At 40.4% G+C, this 19463-nt stretch overlaps 1 long non-coding RNA gene across 1 annotated transcript in view; it reads left to right on the top strand.

The window, feature by feature from the left end:
* The window catches only part of LOC111816790, a 19207-nt gene extending 928 nt beyond the window's left edge, over nucleotides 1-18279 (top strand). Inside the window, exons 2-3 of the long non-coding RNA XR_002821124.1 lie at nucleotides 14357-14359; nucleotides 18265-18279. This is a non-coding gene — a long non-coding RNA (uncharacterized LOC111816790). The remainder of the gene's footprint in view (nucleotides 1-14356; nucleotides 14360-18264) is intronic.
* Nucleotides 18280-19463: the final 1184 nt, after the last annotated feature.

The following is a 19463-nucleotide window of genomic DNA, read 5'->3' as shown; positions in this document are numbered from 1 at the left end:
AAAAAAAAAAAAAAAAAAAAAAAGTTACTAGCTTTCATTTCTCTCATTGAAATTCTTTAAATATCCTCCCTTTAGACTAAAGAAATAAATATTTTTTATGATGAGGGTACTTTCCATATTTTCAAGCTTGATCTTCATATTCTGATGAGTGAGATTTTTTAACTTAACTATTCCCTAGTGCTTAAATTGCCCTGAAAAATTTTCCAGCCCCAAACAGTCATTTTGGCTGAACTTTATTTCTTGCTTTAAGACCTTTTATAATGTAGTAGCACGAATGCTTTGATTATGCTTAGCTGCTGAGATACAAGCCCAAGTGAGATGCTAAGTTCCATTCTTACGTATGTCCTTGATCTGGAAGTTCTAAAAGCCTTTAACCAAGTACTTCACCACCTTAGTCTAGCTATGAGAATTCCTTTACATCTTTGTTTCTGAACTTCTGTGAAGACAAACAGATCAAGAATAGCAAGCACACTGTGTGCATTGAAGTTTGGAATAACGGGCCCAGTCCTGCTTAACGGTTGCTGGATACTAGGAAGTAAGATGCATTTCTTCACTGAGAACTAGGAGTCTTGGCACCACTGAAACGTGTAAGTGAATATGCTGATCCGCAAGCACTCCACGTCAGATAAGCAGGAAAGTGAAGACGGGTACTGGTAGAGTTGGGACAACAGGAGAAAAGAAGTTCAATAAATATGTTCCACACCAATCTATACAAACTTAAAAAGAATTTAAATAAGTCTCAAAGAAGTTTAAAATGATGTCAGTGTGACACTGACAGCTTTGCTTCATGCTATGACTGCCCTTCTTTCTATGCTAGACCAGTCATTGTCTCAGTTTATTGGTTACAGGTGTGCTATGAGCTATGTAAAATGGAAAAAGGAAAATGATGAATTTAAGGTCTGTGGACAAAACTATCTCCACCACCAGCGTGTTGTCAGTGAGAAACATTGCACAGATGACCCAGAACTTTAGGGCAGATACCCACATAAAGGACAGTGAAAATGGATCCAGTTACGAGCCATTCTCCACACTTTCTTGAGTGCTGACTTTTGAAGCCCTCTCCTCTGGCTGTGTACAGAAATTCTGCAGTTGCATTCTTTGGAAACAGAAGTACTTTTCTATTCTGAGTTTGTGGGCACAAACAGTCATACAAGGACACAGGTTATTCTCTTTCCTATGAAGAAAAAGATGAGAAGAAACAATTTGAGGTTCAGCATGGAGGCAGTTAAGTTATATTTTAGGGAAGATTTTCCTGACAGTGAGGATTCATGGTGTAAAATAGGGTTTTAGAGGAGCTGCAGGAAGACAATGACAGTAGATGTTTCATCATCTGGAACGCTGTAGCTGCAGTGCTCCTGAAGGGGAAGGGGAAAGGGAATGGATACCCAGGCGCAGGGCAGCCATCTGCAGTCACAAGCGAAACCCAAAGCAAGCAGTCTTCTGAAACAGTTCATGATTGGAAGCTGGGGGCCAAACCTACTGCTGTTCTGGGGTTTATGATTGCTCTCACAGACACTAACATGCGCACAGCAAGTATCATTAAAAATGTTGTATTTGAATATAGAAGATTTCCAGGAATAGCTGATGTTAAAGTTTATCACATTAAATAGAATGAGCCCCATGAAATATGTAGTTGATATTGGGGGCAAAGGGCGGGCCCACTGTGATTTACAGGGTTCTGTTCTATTGAGCCACCAGCAGAGGGCTCTAGCTCTGATGTCCTCAGTTATTTCCCTGAATTTCAAATTCTGTAAGATTTCTGTTGGTAACGTTTCTTTGCTGCCTTTGAAATCATAGCTTGGTGGTCTTGCCCTTTCCTATTTCATGGATTTGCTTTCTCCATTTGTTTTTAGTTGATTAGGAAATTGCTGAAGACAGAAATTCTCCCTGTCCCATAAATATCTCCCAAGTTACACAGCATGAGGAAAGAGCTGCTATTTGTTTAGTTCACCGACTTGGGGACTTTTTGCAAATTAAAGGATTTGAAAGGATCTAATATGGCTATATCATCAGATAAATGGTGAGGGTCAAGCTCTCCCCTTGGGGTTTTCATTGAACTTAGTGTAATAGAAGGTGTACTGGAGCATCCAAGGACAGGAATTAGCCCTTTCTTAGTAACCAGATGCCGCAGTGTGGAGGATGAGCCTCACTTCTGAGTGGGCAGCCTTGCTTTGTATTTCAGAATTTCAAACTGTTATGCTCCACTGTGCAACATGGTTTCACCTCCTAGCAGAGTTTAGAAAGGGAATTGCTGTTTTTATTGGTGCTCTGTCACGTGTTGCCTTACTGAAACGTGGTGGGTTTTTGAGACATAGCTGGATTTCACGGTAATATTTAAAACAGATAAAATTTAGTAAGTCTGATGAACCAAAAAGCTTGTTGCACACTGTCTGTAGTCCCAAGTCTGCATCAGTTTTCTTTTTTTTTTTTTTTTTTTTTTGTGTGTGTGTGTGTGTGTTCTTTTTTGAAAATGGAAAAAGTTCTCAGTAAAAAGAAGTTGAAATTTAGTTAGAAACAAAGTTGCACATTTAGTAAGCCACAAAGCAGGCAAAAGCATCTTCAGAAGTCCTTATTTCTGGTTGCTAGTGGGAGAAACTACGAGAACTCAAGAAATGTCATGACTGGACTGGAGAAGTGGTTCCTACGGAGTTAGCCATGTTTTGAACAATGGCAGCTCACTGATAGACCACCTACTATATGAAAATAATATTATCCAAAGCCCCACAGCCTTTTTTAATTGCAACTCTGCCAGTAGAAACATTTGAAATTTAATTTTCTCTACAAAGCCTCTATCTGGAGAAACTCAAACAATTTAGCTGTGTTTCCTTCCTAGAAATATCTTATTGTTGTTTTGCTTTTATACATTTAAGCTTGCTTTCAATAAGATAACCTGTACAAAGCATCATAGAAAAGGGCTGGCGTGATAGCTCAGTGAACTAAGTGCTTGCTTAGGAAAGTGCAGGGGCCAGAGTTCGATCCCTGGCAGTACGCAATGGCCCCGCCTCCTGGGCAGGCTGAGCCAGTGATGGAGTTGGGTGTGGTGGTGCATGACTGTTATTCCAGCACTAGGGAGGCTGAAAACAGGAGGATCACTATGATCCTAGTTGCATGGTGGGACATTGCACACACACACACACACACACACACACACACACACACACAAATTCCCGACAAAACATCATAGCAGTATGTTTGCATCATACTGTCATACCAGACTTTTGTACTGTTTTCTATTATACTTGACTATTACCTAGTTGGTACATTATTGATCATGCTATTATTTTTGTCTCTGTTAATCAGCATATATTTATTGTATTTGTACTAAAGGACCAATATTTTATCAGTTATATAGATGTGTAAAACAAGAAACTGAAAGTGTAGTCCCTGTGAAGAAAAGTAATGGATGTGAAACATTTGATAAGTAGCTACGGGGGTGAATACAGTGCAATGAAATTTTGGAAACAAGAAAAGGTAGAGAAGGCTGGAATGAGTAGAAAGAAAAGATTCAGGACAAAAGCCAAACTTGGAAACAATGGGCGAATTTAGAGGCAGAAACGATGCGTGGTGTAATCCAAGGTTTAGACTAACACACAAACTTCTCAACAACTGTTAAGTATCCAGAAGTTACATGAACAAACATGAACAAATGAAAAACAAAACAGTTAGATTAAGAAAAAATACTTAGCAGGTACTATTGTGTTTCAGTTCTTATAACTAAGACTTACAAGGAATTATCCCCACTTTACAGAAAAAGAAACTGAGATTAAGAAAAACCAATGGCATATTTGGTTATAAACCTTAATCTCTATACTTAAATCACTCTATTTGCCCCTTGCCCACCAATACCCCCTTCTTTTCTGAACATTTGCCACATATTATTGAATACTCACACTATACTGTGATCTTTGATTTAGGAAACCTTCATTCATTTAACTTGGGGGGGGGAAATGCAGACATGGTAAAGGACCCCACCTGACAGCCTCAAGGGTCAGAACAGGAAGCCTGAGGGGTTCATGTGCTTCTGGGATTATAGAAAGAGGTGGGAACAGGGCTGATCAGGGGGATATGGAGCTTAAAGGGTGATTTAGAACCGGGCTACATTTTGACAGATTTTATATCAACCTGAAATGGTGGCCAACATTGGAATTTATGAACCTTAGTAATCTAAGAATTCTGTACAAAACAGCAGATCTTGTCTGCTGCTCCTGGTCTTCCAGGAATGAGTCTAGATTACAACTCAAACATAAAAAAATTTAGGGTGGTATGGAACGTGTGTAACTTAGGAAAAATGCGTGTTGAGGAAACAGAAGCCTGCGAGCCTGTTTATCTGTCCTAATCAGCTCTGGTGGAGGGAGGGTATTGTTGTAATGAAAATAAGTAGAATAGGCAGTTTTATGCCCTAAGTATTTATATCATCTATTAAAGATATTGCTATAGTCCCTTTGCAGTGATTTGCTGGGCAGTTAAATTCAGACTTCAGTTCAGTTTAACACCCTGAAGTGGTTGTTTTACATAATTTATATCGCCAGGATTCTTTTTGAACTACCATGCGACCTTCACTGGTTGAGGAGGAGACTGCACTCAGAGGCCAACTGTGGTCCAGCAGGACCCTGACAGGATACTCACTGAGCCTGGTTTCTTCAGACTGTAATGTCAGCTCCCAAGCCTGGGGACTGCAGTGTTTTCATTGATTTTGGAGTATGGGATTTGGTCATGTGTTAATATGTCAGCATCAGCAAAGGGGGTGTGTACACACCTTGTTTCCACAGATAGGTTGCAATCCGCAAATGTGGCTGTTGCATCTTACAGTAGATCATCTAGCTTTGCTTTTTGTTTCATCAGGCCTGCTACAAGATTTACTTGTTTAACTTTGTAAAAGGAAATGATAAGAAAGCTAGAGGGGAGAGGAGATACTATAATACACCCACTTAGACTTTGTGTGCTCTAGTCATTGTACCACGCCCTTCTCTCCAACTTCCACAAACACTCCTTCCACATTTATGCTTCCTAAATATCTGTATTCCTATATTTTCCTTTCTTAGTTTTCCATAAATTCTGACTCTCTATTCACTCTTTTCAGTTGATACATGGACACCTGTATTAGTGTCCAGTTAGTGTTCCTTTTAGGTAATTTCTCTTTCCCTCTTCTATCGGTTGTGAGAAAGACATCCTCGTACTGCCGTGTTTGCTCTCAGGAATGGATGATTCACCTTCCCGCCAGAGAACTCTGCCTACAGAGTGAGCTCAGAGCCGTGCAGAACAACGAGAATTCCACTAAGACATTAGATAGGTGGAACCAGGAGGAAAGCTGTCCTCACCTCTACAATCATAAACAGCAAGAGCACTGTGTGCTCAGATGGCAAGATGTTGCATACAGAGCTGCTTCAGGAAAAACACAAAAATATGAGAAATGAGTCACTATTAAGGCTAGAAAGAATGAAGGTTTCCTAAACCTTGTTCTTAGTTGATTAGGATATTGCTGAAGACAGAAATTCTCCCTGTCCATAAATATCTCCCAAGTTACACAGCATGAGGAAAGAGCTGCAAAAAGTCCCCAAAGCGACTTGGGGACTTTTTACAAATTAAAGGATTTGAAAGGATCTAATATGGCTATATCATCAGATAAATGGTGAGGGTCAAGATAGGTGGAAGAAGACAGAACCGGGCTGTCAGGAAGAGTATCCCTGAGGAGGACATTGTTCTGTCATTTGGATACAGATGTGCTTAAAATCAGTGCCATTCCTGCAGTTGTCAATTCATAAGTTCCTGTGTTTCAAAGTCAGACTTCAGTTATGCGTTATTGAAACATTGCTAATCTTTGCAAAATGAGTGTTGAGTTTCATCTCCCTTCTTCACGAAGCCTTCCTGACTGAGTGCGCCTTGTGGCACTTTCGCCATATCTCTGGGCCATTTTCTTTAGCCTTACTTCTGGCCCAGAACTGCCCACAGGGACGGAAGCTTAGCTTTAATCCCTCTCAATCACAATGCATAATAATTCTTATGCAATAGATTTTAGAGAACAGAAACAAAGTTGCTCAGTAGGCTCTTGGGAAATAACTTTTTTAAATGGTAAGTAAATGGTGGGTTGCAATACCATTTCAAGTATTTATTTTTATCATTGATATTCATGGAACAAATAGAGGACCACTGAAATGCTTTGGGGGCACTTAAGGCATCCAGAAATGAAGACAAGACTATTTGCATGATTTAGTGAAAAAACTGCATTATCTTCTAGTTTAATTGTTCTGTAGCACACTTGGTGCATTTCATTCAGTGGGGTTCATCATTGTTCACTCCTGCATGTAGTTACACATCTCAGTGATTCATTTGAAAGTTTATTTCAGAGCGCCGTTGAATATTTATGTAAATTAGTGGTAATTGTTAGAAATTAAGTGTTATAGAATGATTAATATAAGAATAAAGAGATACTATAATAATATAATGTGTCAGGGTAAGAAATATTTTTAATGACTCAAAGAAACCAGAGAGGAGGGCCACATGTTGCATGCTTTTATTTATGTGAAATATCTGGAATAGATAAATTTATACAGATGAAACATAGATCATTTGTCTGGGACTGGGATGGGAAGAGGCAGCTGGTGGGAAAGTGGATCTGGTTCCTGGCTTAAAACTAATTTGGGTGATGGATTCAGAACTGTATGAATATACAAAAGTCACTGGATTATAGAACTTAAATGGTGAAAACTGTATAGAATGTGGATTAGTTTGCCAAGAGTTCCATAATGAAATAGCAGATGGAGCAGTTTAAACAACAGAAATATACTTTCTCACAGTTTTCAGGTTGGAATTATAAAATCAAGGTATGGCTAGTACTGGTTCTTTGGTTCTTTCTGGGACTATGGAAGAACAATTTGCTCCAAATCTCCCTTCTTGCCTATTGGACCGTCATCTTTCTCTCATTCCTACTCATCATCTTTCACCTGTGCTTCACTGGCTTCAAATTTTCTCTGCAGTCTTTGTTTTTTTCTTTTCTTTTTGCTGTACCTGGGATCAAACTCTGGACCTTGCTCTTGCCCGGCAGGCGCTTATGCCGCTAGGCTATCTCCCCAGCCCCAAACTTTCTCTTCTTATAAGGGCACCACAGACATTGGATTAGGGTCCCGTTTAACTTCATTTTAGCTCAATTACCTCTATAAGGATTTTTATCTTCTAATGTGGTCCAATTCTGAGGTACTAGGGGTTAGAATTTGAACACATGAATCTTGGAAGCAGGCAAAATTAAGTCCATGTAGCAGGTTCATCATGTATCATCAAAAATAAGAGGAGAGACACGATGGGATGGGAAGGGGAGGGGAGGGAAGAAGGAATGGAAGAGTGAGCAAGTGGCGAAGTCAGGCATCCTTGGTTAGAATCCTGAGCTTTTCTTTTTGATTGTTCATGACTTGGAGAGGTGGTGCCAAAGGCTACAAGGTATTGTCAACACGATTGACTTGGGAGCTGCCCAACAGATTACTAAAGCCTATTCTGGGAACATTTGTGTGCATCATAGAGCTATGACCTCAAGATCTGTACCTGACACTGCCTTCCACCTTTCTCTCTGGTGCTGCCCCTGCTCTGCTTCCTGGATGTATGCCGCCGATTAAACATCACTGCTCCACTATGTTCTTTCATGTGATGCTTCTGCTTCGAAGCTAGATGACCACAGACTGAATCTTCTGAAACCATGAGCCAAATCAAACCTCTTCCATTTTATATTGATATTCTATTCCAGGATTGGAAAGCTGACTGATGGAACAGGCTTCTGTACTTCAAGGTCTGCATTTATATAGTGATGATTATAACACTCACATCATAGGTTTATTGAGGCACGAAATTATTGAATACATATAGAAATTGTTAGAATATCATGTGACACATAGAACTCTGAGTACGTTAACTGTAATTACTGCTGATGAGAGATGAGGCAAATTTGGACTGTTTTATGGAGAGAAGCATGAAAAGTGGCGGGCATTTCTGATGGGTAAGACCTGGTTATGCCTTTTTACTTATAGATATAAATTGCTCCTAGGAAGGTTACTTGGCTGAACTTGTCTATGGAGGTTTCAAAACACATCTTCCGAGGCCAATCTAGTACTGGTGTATTGTGGGATCATCCCTTCATTTATTTGTTCGATTCTTATTTATCAAGAGTTTACTCATTACTGCATTTGTGACATTTTAAACAATTTGCACTTGTAAGGAGAGATATTACACTCTTTAGTGTTGGTTTTGTTTATTTTGTTTATCTTTTTTGCTCCTTCGTACCTTTTTCAGGATTGAATGAAATGCTTACCTGCCTTGTGTTTTGTTTTTGATAATGTGACTAATGAGCAGTTGGTAGTTTCCTGCCTGTGTCAGACTGTCATTCAAAATGTAAACGTTCCCATCTATGAACACCAATTGTGGTCTTGCATCTGGAGGTCCCAGTGCCTTCCCAAAGAAGTGTGAAGAATAACAGGGATGTTTGAAATATAAGAGATCTCGAGTCGTACATGTCACCTCTTTCCCCCAGCCCTCGCATCTGCTCAGTCTTTGTTCTCTCTGTTTAAGTACAGGGCTTTGAGGCTCCTGTTGGAGGTGTACCGCTGTCTCCCCAGCCACCTCTCAAAACCCACCTGACTCCAGCTTAAAAGTGGATTTTACCTATTATTTTTTTCAAAAAGCTTGCCACAAAACCCCCTCTCTTTCTATCTGCCTTACCAATTCCAATTTATAATTCAAACAGACCATTATTTTCTTTAAGGAACTTATTCCCCAAATAAATCTCCTATAGTAAAGGCAAATGTTTTGGGAGTCTGAAAATACATATGACACGATTGCAGGGATCCTAAGATTTGGTTTAAAGGAAATCTGAATTGGACATCTAAAGCTACTTTCTATTACTTCCTATCACTGTCTATTATGTGTATTATATTGATGTTTATTAGAAAACAATAACCAGATGTCTGACATTTTACTATCAGGAAAGGTAAAGATGCATAAAACACTGCCACAACGTTTGCAAATTTACAATCTTATTGTAAAAACAAGAGAAACACACACATGATACATAATGAGGATGTGGAAGAGGTTCCATAAATGAGAACTACACGCACTTATCTGGAACAAAAGAGAAAACTATGTTATACACAAGAATAAAAGCTTATTATGGACTGATCCATCCGATCGTACTCCTGTAAAAATCACTTCTACATCTCCTCTAATTTCCTATTATCTGGAGCATCATTGAAGTAATAGGGATGTTAAACCAAACTGTAGGTCTAATGAGAATAGAGATGAAATTATTCTTTGGAGTAAAATAAATAAACTAAAATAAACCCGTCTCCTCTAAGAGAACGCCCCAGCAGGTAGCTTCCTAATGAAAACAATGATTTCCAAGAGGTTGTGCATTTCAAAAGTTTTGGCAAAGTGCTGGTTTCTCAGAGGCTGTTCCTTTGAAGAAGCAAATAATACAGTGACTTTAGCCTTGTCGTCACCATCTGAAATTGAAAGAAATGATGAGGACAATTACCCACATCCCTTGGCACCCCTCCCCCAAAGTGAAAACTTGGTCGGAGTGTGGCACAAGCTTGACATAACTAATTGGGGCAAATGTGCAGCACAAGGCATGGGAAATTAACCACCGAAGTCTCATTAGCATTAATGGGAATGGCACAGCTAATTCCCTCCCCATTGTGCGCAATATTTACTTCATAATGTTTATCCTGACATTCTACAACTTTCAGCAGGAAGTTATGATTTAGGTGCATGGGGCTAAACATTCTGTTAGGTCCTCAGTCAACTCTTGAGGTTGCTCACAGATCCCAGAGATAACCTGTGGGTGCCCTGGCTGGTTTGGAGGCAGCCGAGCTTGCCTTGTCACCCTTTAATCCCCTTCTTTTCCCCTGCCCTCTGCCTCCACTCAAGTCAACTTTATGAGCGCATGTATGGAGCTTATCCTACTATCTTTCTTCCAGAAGCTAGAATCCTAACAGTAGACATAAACACACAGGAAATATCGCCTTGCCTGTATGACAGAGAAAGGCACCTGCTCATAGCCTCTCTCCCTTTCTTTCCATTTTTAACACACACTCCTCTGTCATCAGAATCATCCATGGCCACAACTTCCCTATACTGCAGCAAGTTATTTGCCTGCCCCATTGCTAGGATTTTTAAGGGATCCATGGAATCATGTTACTCAAACTGTGTGCTTTTTAAACTTACCATTTTCCCAGAAAGTGCACAAATCTTGCATCACTTTTACTCCACTTATTGCTTCCCATCTAATAAATGTTATGTGTGCATGAGGCTTTGAGTCATGCCGCGTAGTTTATGGCAACATGGTGGTTTATGGTGAACGCCTGTCTTGGCCTGTGGGACAGAGGGCCTGCTGTACTAGTGTGACCTCTGAAAAGGATAGGGACTGAATAAGTGATGGCAATGACAAGAGCCCTAGCAAGTATTTGATTGACTCTCATTAAAAACTCAAGTTACGTTCAATATAAACCAGACACAGAGACATACATGCAGTCTAATTCCAGGTCTGTGAATTTCAAGCACAAATCATACCAATTGTAACATTCAGCGATGTTGTCTTGGGGGGTAATGTTTGACACAGTGTGTCAACTTGAGAAATTTAATTAAGCAACTCAGCAGGGGCCAGGGTCCTCACTTTGTAAACGTCCTCCTGAGCACTACCCCTGCCTTGTGGGGTGGGTAGCCTGTCAAGGGATGAAAAGAGGCTTATTCTCCTTTCGGCTTTTGCTGCCTTTCCTGTCTTCTACCACCTTGAAATGTTACCCTGTGCCTTCCTACCCAGCCTTGGAGCCAGCTGATTATGGATGGAAGCCTCTACAAATTGTGAGCTAAATCAACCTTTCCCTCCTAACTTCTGGTGTTTGGTATTTTGTCCTAGCAAGGAGAGAAAAGTAACTGCCACAAAGGGATACAACTGTAAATATCATACAAAAACGAGTGTGTGTTCCAAATCTGGACAACGGTTACAGAAGGAAGAGGGCAATGATCTGAAGGCGTCCAAAGGGGAATTTTTGTCCTGGGAAGAAGCTTCACATTCATTTGTGATAAGTTATTATTATTATTATTATTATTATTATTATTATTTTTTTTTTTTTTTTTTTTTGCAGAACAGGGGATTGGACTCAGGCCCTTGCACTTGCCAGGGAAGTGCTCATTCCACTGAGCTATCTCCCTGGCTCCTGTGATAAATTATTGACTACTGACAAATCTTGTATATTTCTTGAATATTTATTCATAGTAAAAATTAAAATGTATATAGTAAAACAGAGGTTTATGAACTTCTCCCTTTCCAGTAATCTTATGCTGACAAGTTTATATATTGCAGCACTGCTGCTTTTTCATATTACCCAATGTGCTCCACCGAGAGAAGTTCTTTTCATCTTTTTCATATTTTTGTGTTAGTCCTGTGTGGCAATGTGAGACCATTTAGTATGTTAAAAGAATTATGTTGAAATTTTTACTTAAATCAATGATGGAAATAAAAATAAGTAACAACTTTGATTAAGTTTTTGAAAAGTTAGTAGTATATCAAGTTTTATCTTGCGTGCTGGGGTATTTGCTAGAAGTGTATACCATTTCACCCTACCATGACCCAAGGACTCTGCCTTTGTGATAACGTGCTACTTACTGTGATGTCTCTTAAAGATTAGTAGAGGGGCATTCGCTAGCTAGAGCTATGCCAGTAGCATTTATTCTGAAATTGCAATATGAGTAACTGTATCAATATACTGAAAATTTAGATGGGAAAAGACTCATCTTATTAAAATCTCATGCTTCCAAACCTTGCTCGGGGGTTCTCCAATGCAAAGTGTAGCCTTTCACCTGTCGAACCCTTGCTGGAATCCTCAGAAGGCGCTTACTGAACAAACATGCCATCAGCAGTGTTATTTAGTGGGTACTAGAATAATAACAACAATAATATTTATGCCCTGGCCTCATGGACTGTTTTTTTCTTTAAAAAATACATTTTAAAATTTTAAATTCATATCTCATTTGTCCTGGGGTCCTGTGCAGAGAAACTGGCTTGTGTACTACATATTTACATAGAAGCAACGAGAGAGGGGCCCAGCAGCCTGTGTAACAGTTTTGACTTTCATTTCCTGGCTGGTGTCGCTTTCCTGACTTGCGAGTTTTGTTAAATCCATCCTGCTCTTCAAAAAGGCAAAATACAGCCACGTTGGGTTTTGGAAAGAAAAGCACATCAAACAAATTACCTATAGATGAAGGAGAAAAGAGTATTTTTTGCTAAATCCAAATAGCTCAGGGCCATGTGCTTCCTCTAGCCAGTCCCTTGTGGTGACAATAATTAGGTTTCTGACCTTAGGTTGAGGCTCTTTCAGGGGGCACTTAAACTTCATTCAGCTCAATTTGATTTGCTCCAGACGCCATGGCGAACATTAGATTTTATACCCACAACCTGTAGATAGCAATAGAGAAGGATCAGGAGATGAGCTCAATTTATAAGATCCCCAGTTTTCATTGTCTTTCTCTTCCACAGTGAGTGTAGCCGAAAGCTAGTCTCATGGTCTGAGGCCATCTGATGCTCACTGCCTTCCTTTCCTCCCTTCAAAGACTCTTCTGTGGCTCCTCCCTCCGCCTTGGCATCTGCTTCCTTTGTCCGCAGGAAGACACACGCTGCTTTACGAGCCACTAAAAGGATCAAAGTGACCCTGGGCTCACTGAAGATTTATATCATTCATGCACACATTTAATAAAGGCTGCAATTTGACAGTTCTTGGCAATTTTAGATGAACTATTGTATCAGCTGCGTTTTGACTTGAATACAGTGAAGGAAATGCTGGTGTTAACCCTCACATTTGAAACTAGAATTCTACTACTATTTGGTATAAATTCGTACCTTTTGTTATTTTCTGTGATATAAGTGAGTTATTGCTCATTCTTTCCCATATCATACACCGCTCTGCAAATGTGTTGGGCAAGTGAATGTGTTCAGACATTTCTAAATCAGAGCACTTGGTTATGAAATGGTAGAGTCCAGGTTTTACAGAAAAGTATCTTGAAAATGGAACAGAACTTTTGTCTCATTATAAAAGTTTATCTTGTAATTCATTTAGTGCCAACTCCCTGACGGTATTGTCTTTTTCTTTGTTATGAAAAACAAAATTAAATTAAATTTAAAAAGAAAGTGATTGATAGAGGAAAGATCAATTATGTCAGGGCTCGTCTGCCTTCCTTTAAGTCTTCCAGGTACTGCTTTAGGGACATCTGAACAACAAGTGTCCCACAATTCTGAATATTCCAAAACAAACTATGACTTTTTTTTTTCGTGGTACCAGGGATTGAACTCAGGACCCTGCACTTGCAGGCAAGTGCTTATTCTATAGAGCTATCTTCCCAGCCCACCATGGCTTGTTTAAGAGGAATATTAGTGGGTTTTTTTTCTGAGGAAAATAGGCAGTGGTCTGCTCACCAATTTCTAAAACTTTCACACCAGAAGCTATGGCTGTGAGCTATCAGCAGGTGTCAACCTCACTGAGCAAAATTCCTTCTCTAATTCTCTTCCTGCAGGAGTGAGTGGATATGCAGATTGTGGGCAGAACTTGGCCAACATCAGCAACTCTTTAAAGAGATCAGATCAACCTACCAGGGAGGCCCCTTAATTGGAGCTTTATGATAACACAATTGTCCCCAACTGCCTTGCAGCACTCAGCACTACGAGGCATGCAGGAGGACAGAAAGCCAGGCAGAAGGACAGCCCCCCACCCTATTTAACCTTCACTGTGCTGCACAGGGTTCAAGGTCATCTGTCTGGTGATCTCAGGGTTCCAAAGTGGTGATCATTGCAATCAGTGTTACAGCAAGGTGTCACCAACTCATGGGCTTTGCTGTATTCTGGGAACTTTGACACCAGATTTTTTCCAGAAATATGAAGAAAAGGAAGGACAGGCACTACTTATGACCTATTGAAGGTCTTTCTTTGAAATCACAAGGGATTTGAGAAAGAGGAATCCCTCAGGCCTAACAGGAGATGAGAGCTACAAATGTACACTTAGGGACTCCTGTGAGAATTCTTATATTCTAGCTACTAAGTAGCTATAAACCAGATGAAGGTGGCCTAGCTCAGTGGGGTTTCAACCACAAAGTAGTCTTTATTGTTTTAAATACTTCTTTCAACTTCTGTTTCTCAGGTTTTTTTTTTCTTTTTTCCTGTTTAATAGTACATTCCAAAACTTCATGGCCACTTCAGGTTGTTGAACTAATCTGATCTAGTTGCTTTATTTTCATTTTTAAAAGGTGTTATATTGCATGTTTAGTACCAATAAATAATGATCATATTCCTTGTGTAGTGTCGATACACATGCACAGTACACATGCACAGTGCGTTAGCTCCCTTTCATCCCCTTCTCCCCCTATAAACTCCCCTCCTTCCATTTCTTCGTTTTCTTCTCTTTTGCAAAGAATATCTCTCCTTGTTACTTATCTTTTAATTTTTTCTTTAGTGCATTTATACTTTGAATTTCTTGCATAAGAGAAACCATTGGGTACTTATAAGCTTGTGTGCTGATTTATTTCACTTGGTATTATAATTTCAAAGTGCTTCCAATTTCCTGCAAATTATTTACCCTTCTTTTTAAAGAGTAGCATTCTATTCTGTATAAATACCACATTGTCTTTATCCATTCAACTAGTGATGAATACGTAGGCCACTCCAAGACACAGTTATCATGAGATGTACTACTATAAATATGTGTTTGTATGTGGCACTGTGATATGATATTTTGGGAAAATATGTAAATGGAAAATAGCTAAGTTGAATAGATTCGTAGTTTTAGTTTCTTAGGGATTTTATTGATTACCATAGAGGTTATACCCAGTTTCTTTCCCACAAGAGCTACCTTAAGGCTGGGCCATATAGTTCAGTGGATTAAAATGCCTTCCTAGGCAGATGCAGGACCAGGGCTTGCTCCAAGGCATGCTGCGCTGGCCCTGCTACTAGAGCATACTGAGACGGAGATTGAGACTGGGTGTGGTGGCGCGTGCCTGTAATCCCAGTGCTTGGGAGGCCAAAAACAGGAGAATCAATACAAATCTGATCTGTGCAGTGAGACCCTATAGACCTGTCCTAAATACATAAAAGAAAAAGAACCGCCTTTACCTTGCAGCCTCACCAGCATTTGTCAGTATTGGATTTCTCAATGATGGCCATTCTCTCAGGAGTAAGGTGGAATCTCAGTGTTGTTTTAATTTGCATTCTCTGCTACCCACAATCTACTTAAGTTTGAAACTCCAGTTGTTGCTTCCCTTTTCATCTCTCCACTGTGTGGACCTGAGCTGTGACTCTGAGGCCTTTCGGCGGCAGAGAGCAGTATCTGTAGTTTCAGCTCTTGCTCTATTCTTGGTCTCTCTTTTGGTTTAGGGGCCAGGGTAATGGATTAGAGCCACAGAGATCTTCTTGCAAAATTCATCACATATGCAGGGATGTGGAGACCATAGTAGCATTTATATAATTTATTTTGATTCTGGAAGGAGCTGTTGTTCTCTTCTAGTACATGTGGTTTCTATGGGCAAGACTCAGTCCCACCCTTCACCTTTCTTTCGCTGACTGGCTATCAGAAGAATATCTTTTGCTTTATAGTTATAGCAGCAACCGCAGCAATATTTCTTTCACCTCGTCCCATTCTGGTTAGATCTTAGCTTTGATCAATCTGTACCTCATTAAGAAGTGACCCCTCCTTTGCCACATTTAAAACAAAGCCTGTAGTTGCTAACATGTAGATGATAACTCTCCTCTAAGTTTGATGGTTAAGGACTTTGTCCTCAAGATGGAGCTACTGAGAAGGAGCCCAGTGGAGGGGTCCTTAGTTCTTAGAGGTAGAGCCTCAGAGTGGTTTGTGAGATCACATTATCCTCTCTCTCTCTCTCTCTCTCTCTCTCTCTCTCTCTCTCTCTCTCTCCTCCTCCTCCTCCTCCTTTTCTTCCTCCTCCTACTCTTCCTCCTCCTCCTCTTCCTCTTCTTCCTCCTCCATCTCTCCTTCACCCTCTCCCTCCATCCCTCCTTTCTTCCCTTCCTCCTTTGCTCCTTCCTTCCTGGCTCATGAGATAAACCATCTGCCCCCAACAGACACCTCGCCATAGCCATTCTGTGCCCTCACCACAAGCCCAGTGCAATAGGACCACCAGATCTCAGTCTTGAACTGTGAGCTAAAATAAATTTTTACTGTTTTTCAGTTCATGACCTCAGGTATTTTGTCATAGTAGTGAAAGGCTAATATAGTCTTCCTATAGCAGTATCCTTAGGAAACACTGAGGAATTTTTGTTTTTTGATTGTACTGCAAGCAAATCAAAGTCATGGTCACATTCTCCACTTCACTCATGTCTCTCCTATTCGGACTTCTCCAGAACAATGAAAGGCGTGTGTCTCGAGGTACTCATACACCCTCAGTTCCCAGGCTGAGCATGGGGATCTCTCCCTCAGCATCATTCTCCTGACAATCCTTCCTTTTGCACTCCCTATCAGGGAAAGTGTGGGCCTAAAAATTTTTACCTAGAGTACAGACAGACCTGATTTTATTCATCCTTGTTTCTATTCCAGCAAATTTAGTGTGGTAGATACTGGTTAAAGAACAGATGAATGAATAAAGGGCTCATCACGTTTCCTTATTCATAAGACTTTAAAATATCTTTTATGTAATCTTCAAATATTATTTTAAAGAAAGACAGAAAGATTGTCTAGCATGTATTTCTTAAATATAATCAAGGAAAACTGCAAATGTTTATCATCAGGATGAGCAAGCAAGAAGAGGAGAGGAATACAAGCAATGTGGACAAAATACATCTCTAAATGCCAGGAGAGAAAAACAAATCAGAAAGGAAAGCTTATACATTTATGAGGTTTTCTAGATGTCACACCTAGGCAAGCAATGCTATATAAAATATTAAGCAGCTCTAATGCTGACTGAGGAAATTTATGAAGTCTGGGGCACCCGTCTTAAATCACATCCACTGCTTACCTCTGTTTCTCACTCTTTAACCAAGCTTCTCCAAGGACTTACATTATGACTCTTTGTTTCTTTGAATTTTGTGCAAAGACTAAAACTAAAAAGAAATGAGCAAGACCAGGGGGAGACCATTAAACATAGAGAAGATCTTTGCTGGGGGATGTATGGAGCTGCTCTTGGCTGGAGCTCTTTATTTTGACGTTAAGTTTGTTATCATCTGAAAAGAAAGGCATGTTGCTCCTCCACTTCTTCTCACCTAATGCTGCCACTTGTTCTTTCAATAAGCATTTACTTAGTAGGTTTTAAATTGCAAAGAAAGGCCTAGAAGCCATGAGGTTGAACATTATATAACATGTGTTCCTGTGCATTTAAAATCTTTCATTATATCTGAGAAAAAATAAATATATGCACAACTAATATACTAAGTTATTAGGAGATTGGTTCATTATTAATTGCAGAATAATTTACACGAGGAAGAGGAGATAATTTTATAGCTTGTGTGCACCAGCCTCCAGGTTCCACTCACCCCGCCTTATCCTCCCTGGCTGAGTTCTGGGAAGAAGGCAGAAGTATTTTTTTCCTAACATGGACTAGCCTTTCCATTTGTTCATTTTTCCAGGGAAGAGTGATGATTTTCAGGAATTTTGGTGCCAATGGAGACTGTACACAATGTAATTTTATAAATGTGAGTGCTCTGAGAGATCAAAATTGAGAGCGATTTGAGAATAGTCAGAACATACCTCTTATGTGAAGTAAAGAAAACATTTCTCTAAGAAGGTGCCCCTTGACCAGCGCCTGAGCTAAATAAGAGGGCCACCATGCTCATCTTCAGGAAGGGCAGGAATGAAAAGAACATGTGCTACAGATTCTCTGGCAGGAAAAAGCCAGAGGGTCAAGGAGTGAGGGAGGAGGGTGGACTGCGGTAGGCCGCTCAGTCTGGACCCGCAGGCAGCGGAGGACTTAGAGATCCAAGGCAGGAATCTGGATTTTACTCTAAGTGTGATGAAGTTGGAGAAGGGCTTTAAGAAGAATGCTGGACTGTCTAGCACTATCAAATGCTCACTCTCCTAGCAGCACAGAAGGCATGTTGTCCAGTTTTTCCATTGCAGAAGAGAAGTATCCTTCATGCACAGCTTAACAAAACACATAGATTATTTTGGTGGTGGTTGCAGTCTACTGTCAGCTGAATCCAGACAGGAGCATTATGCCAGAAAGCTATTTTGTAGCAAAGTTGCTCAGTTTGTGGAGACCAGGAAGCAGAGCACAGGGGAACAGGGCCAGAGAGAGAAAGAGAGAGTCCCGCCTGAGGCACAACCAGCTATCAGACTCCTCTCGCTGAACCTCACCCCCTAATAGTTCAGTCAGCTGAGAACACCAATGAATAAGCCCATGGATGAGTGCAGGGCTCTGTGGTGGAATAACCAATGCTCAGTTTATAATGCCCCACTGAACAGAATCCGAGTGGTGCTGGGTGTGGCTGGCCCGTGCAAGGAATTTTGCCAATAGCATACAAGGAGAACTGGAAGAAGGGGAAGATGGTGTGCTGTTGACTGTCCTGAAGTAACCCTTCATGCTGGCTTTCCTGATATGGGCTCAGGCTGTTCTCTTCATTGGAGGAGCTCAGGGCTTCATTATCCCTGAGGATGGCTATGGTTCTCTTTGGGCAATCTCTTGTCCTTACTTTGAGCCTTGCTTCCTGACTCCAGTACAGATCCCTCAGCCTCGTAGCACAGCTCCTTCATCCTGCTGGCAGAGACTTTCTAGCTTCCACCACTGACCTTGGGGCCTTCCCAGTGCAGATCCATGATACAGCCTTCATGAGACATTACAGTTGTCACATGTGGCAGATAAACAAGAGAAAAAAGTCAAAAGGGTCCTGCTTTTGGTTTGAATAAATCAAGAGGTTGGACAGTCTATCCAATGAATAAAGAATTAACAATGAAAGAGGAGCTATTTTACAAAGATAATGAGTTTTGGGGCCAAGGGGATGGCTCAGTGGAATAAGTGCTTCCCTGGCAAATGCAAGGGCCTGAGTTCAATTCCCAGTTCCACACACACACAAAAAAGATAGCGAGTTTTGAGATGTATGTAAGCTATTCAATAAAAGCTGCTATGTGGAATTTTATATGACCTTTTAATTTAACAAGAAGGTCTGGTTTTTAGATAATGAAATAAATGAAGGTCTGTAGCATAAACATATACATAGCATGTAAAATCATAAGTAAACAAAAACTAGGATAAAGAGAAATAGAGTCAAAGAACATTCATGGAGAAGTCTTTAAAAGAATCTAAAATGTCCCAGTGAGATGCAATAAAAACCATAAAGGAAGTGACATAGGAACAGTGAACAGTGAGTCAGGAGCCAGAAGACACAGCAAATACATGCCTCCATCCATGGGGCTTGGTGCTGTGGACCATCTGTAGATCCTCACTTCCTTTGCTCTCTTGCTAGTGTTGTCCAGTACAGAGACTAAGACATTGGCTGC

Source organism: Octodon degus, unplaced genomic scaffold (genome assembly GCF_000260255.1).
Source record: "Octodon degus isolate 3935 unplaced genomic scaffold, OctDeg1.0 scaffold00003, whole genome shotgun sequence".
Classification (NCBI taxonomy): Eukaryota; Metazoa; Chordata; class Mammalia; order Rodentia; family Octodontidae; genus Octodon; species Octodon degus.
The sequence above is the reverse complement of the archived record's forward strand: the minus strand, read 5'-3'. Positions and strand labels throughout refer to the sequence as shown.